At 45.7% G+C, this 6,000-nt stretch overlaps 1 protein-coding gene across 1 annotated transcript in view; it reads left to right on the top strand.

Moving 5' to 3' along the window:
• The first annotated feature begins 722 nt into the window (after nt 1-722).
• The window catches only part of ST6GAL2 (ST6 beta-galactoside alpha-2,6-sialyltransferase 2), a 49,425-nt gene continuing 44,147 nt past the window's right edge, over nt 723-6,000 (top strand). Inside the window, exon 1 of the mRNA XM_061377940.1 lies at nt 723-932. The gene's annotated coding sequence lies outside the window, so the exon portion shown is untranslated. The remainder of the gene's footprint in view (nt 933-6,000) is intronic.

Raw genomic sequence — 6,000 nt, 5'->3', positions numbered from 1 at the left:
GGGCTGGACCATGCCTTCAACTTTCCGCACTGGACACAGGGAGACCTCCTTTGCTTGGACAGCCCCACTGGGATCTCGGTGCTGGAGCTGGGCAGCTGCCGCGGTACCGGAGCCCCGAGGCGCTTTCCGTGCTCGGCAAGCGGGGGGAGGCAGGCAAACCTACTGCCGGGCCGGCCCCCGCCTGTTCACCTCCCACCCTTTCCTGCCTCCCGCTCTCAACTCTTCCAGCGCAGCCCCGCGAAGGTGCAGCGCAGCCACCATACCAGCGCAGCGCGGCGCCCCCATCCTCGGTCCTGCCCCGTCCCCGACCAGCTCGGGAAGGATGCGGCGCTGCCCCCAACCTCTGCCCGTGCAGAAAAGGAAGGTGCGGCGCTACCCCCAGCGCCGGGGTTGCCCCCTCCCTCCGCAGCGCCCGCCCCTCCCGCCGCTGCCCTCCGTGAACAATGAGCCGGGACGGCGCGGCACGGCCCTGGGGCAGCCCCCGGCATGCCCGAAGCCAGCCCAAGGCAGGCGGCCCCCTCCGCCGGGCAGGCAGCGGAGCCTCTCGCCCCGCCACCGTAGCGCCCAGTTCCGCCCGCGCGGTAACGAGGCGGGAGCGCCCCCATCCCGGGAGGGGCCGGGCGGCGGCTCCCGGTTGGGAGGGGGGGGCGGCTCCCGTGGGGCGGGGGGCGGTGCCGTGCCGTGCCGCGCCGCTGCGAGCCGCCCGCATCCCGTGTCACCTCCCGGCGCTGGTGCCGCCGCTGCGATCCGGCGGGATCCAGGGTGCCGCCCGCCCCCGGCGGCTGCCCGCGCCCTGCGCTTTGTGCGAGCGGCGGCCAGCAGCATGCGGGGGGAGAGGCACCGCGTGGGGAGCGGCGAGGCGGAGCACCCGCGCCGCCCCGGCTGCTGCACCTCGGGGGGCAGGCCCCCCAGAGAGCCCTGAGCGCCCCGCGGTACGTAGGGGCACCCCCGGGAGGAAGGCGCTGTGATTTATTTTGGGGGTGAGAGGGGGTGTTAAAGGGGGCGGGTTTGTGCAGCGTTTGCAGGGAGGAAAATCCTATACGTGAAGCCATATGGATTCTCAGCGGCATAGCTTAGTGGCTTCTTAGCTTAACAGTTTTCGGGCTGGGAGTGTGTGCAGGGTGTGTTTTTAGTAGGGTTCGCCGGCTCAAGAGAGCTTGAATAGATGTGTTTAGAGAAGCATCGCTTTCCAGGAATTTAAATGAGACCTTTTTTTTTTTTGTGGTTGCTTTTCAAGGCTATTCTATTAGTTCTATATTTGCTTTTGCAGATTGCGCTTATAAATAGTCGTGCTAGCATGTAAAAATCGATGTTCTCAAAGGAAGAAAAAGAAAGGTCTGTGCGAATTTACCTCTAATAAGCGGTGTGGATCACTTTTGTGGTCTCTTGATGTATTTCCTCGGGAACATGAGCATCTCTAATACTCAACTACCATTTGTAGTTGGTTTTGTCATGGCAGTGTGTTTCACTTGGCACTAGAAGAAATTTTGAGTAGGTTACTCGTTCAACTAATTTAGTTGTTAACTGTTGGAGTAAGATTTAGCTATTTCTTCATGCGGAGAGAAATGTGAAGTGGTAGGCAGGAGGCAGCAGCAGCCAACCTCAAGGTTAAGGTTTTGCTCCTTTTTCAATCTGATTTTCCTTTTTCAGTCTTGTGAACTTTCAGAACTTTAACCCTTTTGCAATGAAACTTTACAGGCGTGGTGTCTGCATCCAGGTAATTTTCATACATGTATGCGTTTGTATGTCTTTTCTTGTTTGGAAAACTTATGCAAAAGTAATTCAGCTGGTTTTGATAGTGTGGGGCTTTTGGGTTAAGGAAAGAATGACCGCATTTTTTCCATTTAAAGATGAAGCTCTTGCAGGTTTTTTTTCAGCAGGGGGGTTTATTACTATTTTAAATTTGAAGTGGAGTTTGGAGGTATTCTTCCTTTATATGTACTTTCCGACTAAAGTGCTGTTTGACTGGAAGTCCTGCGTTGGTTGCATACTGGGTTTGTGTGTGTCTTGCAAAGACCAAAAGCTGAACTATTGGGAAGAGATGTGCTATTTTCTTTTTTCTGAATGAGAATCTGTGACGAAGGGTCTGGAGGTGAGATCCTGCCTGTGTGTTCAGATCCCAACATGCTCGCACTAATTTCTGCAGCTGACAACAAAGGGGCGTCTTGGCAGACACCTCTGCTGAAGCAGGCAGGGCTCGCCTTGCCATTTGCTGTGGAAGTGCTGGATTTGAGATCTTGTAAGTGCAGACTTTGAACTATCTGTAGGCAGAAATCTTCTGTGATGCACTTTGGGACCTCCACAGCTCCTAGTGTGGTTGTCAGAGAACTCCGTTTCTTTCTTCTATAGGTCATCTGGGGGATGAGGACAGGATTTCCCAGCATTGTCCACACTGTGCATTGAGAGTTGGAGGATGTATACAGAATGTTGGAGGTTTATTGCAAAGTTGCAGACCTCTATATCTATGTTTTGTGATGTATTTTCTATTGAGGAAAGGAAAAGAAAGGCCAAACAATAGGGAAGGTGTTATAAAAACTTTATAAAAGGAGCTTAAGGGGGTGTTAGAGTTGCATATGTAAATGTCCAAGTGTAAAGATGTTATGGATAAAGTTACATGTTTACCTTATCTCTCTCTTTCTTTGGAATATGCAAAATGATTGTTATATGCCCTCTTAGGTGAAACAGAGTTGTGTGTAAATAAAACCTGGAGGTACAATTTCCTGACTTAAAATTACAAAAGCAAAATAGAAAATAATTGTAATCCTATAGAATTTGATTTTTTTTTCTGTTTGAGATTAGTGAAATGAGATAAACCAGCATCCTGTTGATAGCATCCTAATGCTTGCATTGTGAATTGATGCGGTGTATGTTAGTTACTATGTACTCTAGTGGAGCATGCTGGATTTTATATACGTTATTGGAATGCTACTGGGCCATCAGAAATTGTATGCAAATCTGCCTGCAGTAATCTTCAGCTTGTGTTTTGGGAACTTCTCTGTATTTCCTATGGTACTGACTAGTGGTCCACAGAGAATTATGTGGGCAAATGGTGTTGGCTCATTTGCAATGTATTTAACTACTAACGGCATTAAAAGAAGCCAACATACATTAAATACCTCTCTAATATTAATTATCTTGATGAGAAATTGCTGTAAATACTATTAAAATTGCAGATGTATACACATGCTGTGTGATCAGTGTGAAGGCAAACCCAGGGAACAGGGTCAATGGGAAATCTGTTGATCTGTGAAGGTCTGTTGAGATGCTGTTGCTGCTACGAAAAAGTGAGATGCCCCTGTGACACCGTAACTTTGGAACAAAGACATAGGGACTTTGTTCAAGAAATGGAAAATCTGGCTTTGCTGCTGCTTTCGTAGCGCAAAAATCATTTTTGTCAAATGAGGCTGCTGACTTCCCTCAGAGTAAAGGTTTACAACCCTTAAATAGCTCTTCCTGACACTAAGCAGTATCCCTTTCATGCGTTTGACGTGTGTTAGAAAGGCTGACTAGTAACATTGGTACTGATGAATGAAGTTTACAACATCAGATACCTTCTTTAAATTATTTCCCATTGTTGTTAGTTATTACCAAGCATCACACTGCAATACTTGAATATAATTAATGCAGTAAATGGTTTATTAGACACCATCTGAACTTTTGTCTTGTTTAATTATAGGAGCTTAGTGCAGTGGTCTGTGTACAATATTCAGCCCAGATAATTGCTTTCAGACTTCTATCTGACCATGGTTAGTTTTGGAGCAGCTGCGTGCATGGCTTTTCCCTGAACTTTGCACTTTTTGGGCTCTCATTTGCAGTAGTGCCAACTACGTTTCCAGTTTGCATAAAACTAAAAACAGTTGGGTTATGATTTTGTTGGTTGTAATTCAGAGCAGTTCTTCTGCATGCCATTCATATGGTAATATGTTTTGATCTTTCTTAAAACTCTATCATTCATATTTTCGTATCCACCAAACTATGACACAATGGGAAAGCCACAATTATTTTATTTATTTTCCTGAAAGTTTTTGAACTGTTACTGAAGTTAAGGGTATTTCTTCCAGTGACATTGTGCGTCTTGAAAATGACTTTAAGAACGTAAAAGTAGTGGCATGGGATAAAATCTGCACCCCAAAGAATTTATAATGAAGGGATCAAACACAGCAAGCACTTCTTCGTGCATTTAAACATGGAGGATGGATGTTCATTTTATCTATAAGTGCTGTCTTCCTCCAATAGAACTCATGGTGTCACATTTAGGTGCAGGATCGTGAAAAGCTGACTACAACTATCATATTGTACCTGAGAAGAATGTTAAAAAAATGATATTTATTACTGGTTTTATGAATATTTTGTATTTTAGACCCAGTCTTTTCTATGGTGCAGCCATAGAAAACTGATTCCCTTGATCAGTAACATTTCTGAAAAAAGCAATTTCGTAAAGAAATCCAGATTTGTTTTCATCTGGTCTGAAATTTTTGCATACACTAGAAACAGTGCATCAATAGTTGGACTTGAGGGCAGAGTATGCCAAAATCATTATGTTTGTTGTATGCATTTTTCAGAGATTGTCTCTTTCCAGGAGGATAAATGCTTGAAGGGTTAAATGTCAGGGAGCTGTTACCAGTGTTCTTGATGAGGGTCCTTGACCTTGGGAGCTTGCTCCTGTCAGAGCCTGTTGGTCTACAGGCCTTCAAAGCCTTCTTTGACACCAGTCACTTTGGAGAGGCCAAATCTTCCACACAGCTGAAGACAGCCAGAGGTTTGGTGAGAACTGGAGAAGTGAAGCAGAGCTGGGCACTGGGATGTGGTGCCCTAGAATGCTCTTACATGTCATTGGAGGTACGACTGTACAGCTGGTTGTGTGTGTTGTTGCATTGTGCCTTCTGGAAAGTTGCACTTCAGAAATCTAAATGTAAATGCTACTCATTGCATAGCTCTGTGATTGTCATCTGAGTAGGATTCGCTGCAGGTTTTGTATAATCTCCTGTTGTTTATTGTATTAAATTGTATAAATGCTATCTGAGACTAGGGTGTTTTATAGCTAGGGTTGTGAAGTGACTGCGAGTGCTATCTGGGAACTGACTACAAAAATAGTGTGAACTAAACAGCTGTCAGCCATGGAAAGGAAAGTTTCTTTTTGCCTTGTGATGCATGTATGGGTGGAAGATACGTGGCCGACCAGATGCAGAGGACTTGATGAGAAGAAGTGAATCCATTATGTCATTGATGGAGCCAGAGGTCTGGAGGGTATAATATTTGATGAATCTTCCTTTTAAAGTAGCTCTTTATAGAATCTTTGTTTTAAAGTCGGTCTACTATGCTAAGTTCTGCGTTTAATTCTGGTAGTGGAGTTACCTTTCAGTCCATCACTGGAAGGACTACTTTTGGTCTGGTCAGAGCAAAGGCTCTGATCCAGTCTATATGAATTAGCAAGTGTCTTCTGCCTATGAATTGCTGTTTGAGGGACAGGACTTCAGTAAATACCTTCTATATATAAATGCATAAAAACGTGGAGAGATGTTCTACAGTCATGGTCCAAAACACTGTCTTTGCATAACCAAGTAGTGCAGAATTTGACATTCTTTTATGAGGCTGATTGCTAGATAAGAAGATGGTAGTTCAAAGTGCTGCTTCAAAACAATGCAAATCTGAAAAACGTTCTAGGTATTTTATGATTCACTACGCAGAGCAGGAGGCATTCGGCTCTGGTCTGGCAATGGGATATCGGGCCATTCACCTTTATGTTGCAGCAGAGGATGGAGGTCAGGTAACAAATGAAAGCTGTTACCATCCGATGGCTGTTTAGTCACCTGTGAAATGCAGTTTCCAATAGATAGGTTTCCACACCATAGGAGCAGCCACTGCAATTAGATGAGCAGAGCCAGCCCCCTTGTCAAAAGACTTGTTAGGGTGGCTGACAAGTACATTATGCCTCATCTTAGCCTTCAAACCGATCCAGACAGTTAAGTTTTTCCAAACACAGCGTACAGTCCTGTGATT

The sequence above is a fragment of the Neopsephotus bourkii genome, unplaced genomic scaffold (assembly GCF_033783945.1).
Source record: "Neopsephotus bourkii isolate Nb327-2 ecotype Australia unplaced genomic scaffold, CSIRO-AGI_Nbou_v1 NB_1760, whole genome shotgun sequence".
NCBI classification, from domain to species: Eukaryota; Metazoa; Chordata; class Aves; order Psittaciformes; family Psittacidae; genus Neopsephotus; species Neopsephotus bourkii.
The sequence above is the reverse complement of the archived record's forward strand: the minus strand, read 5'-3'. Positions and strand labels throughout refer to the sequence as shown.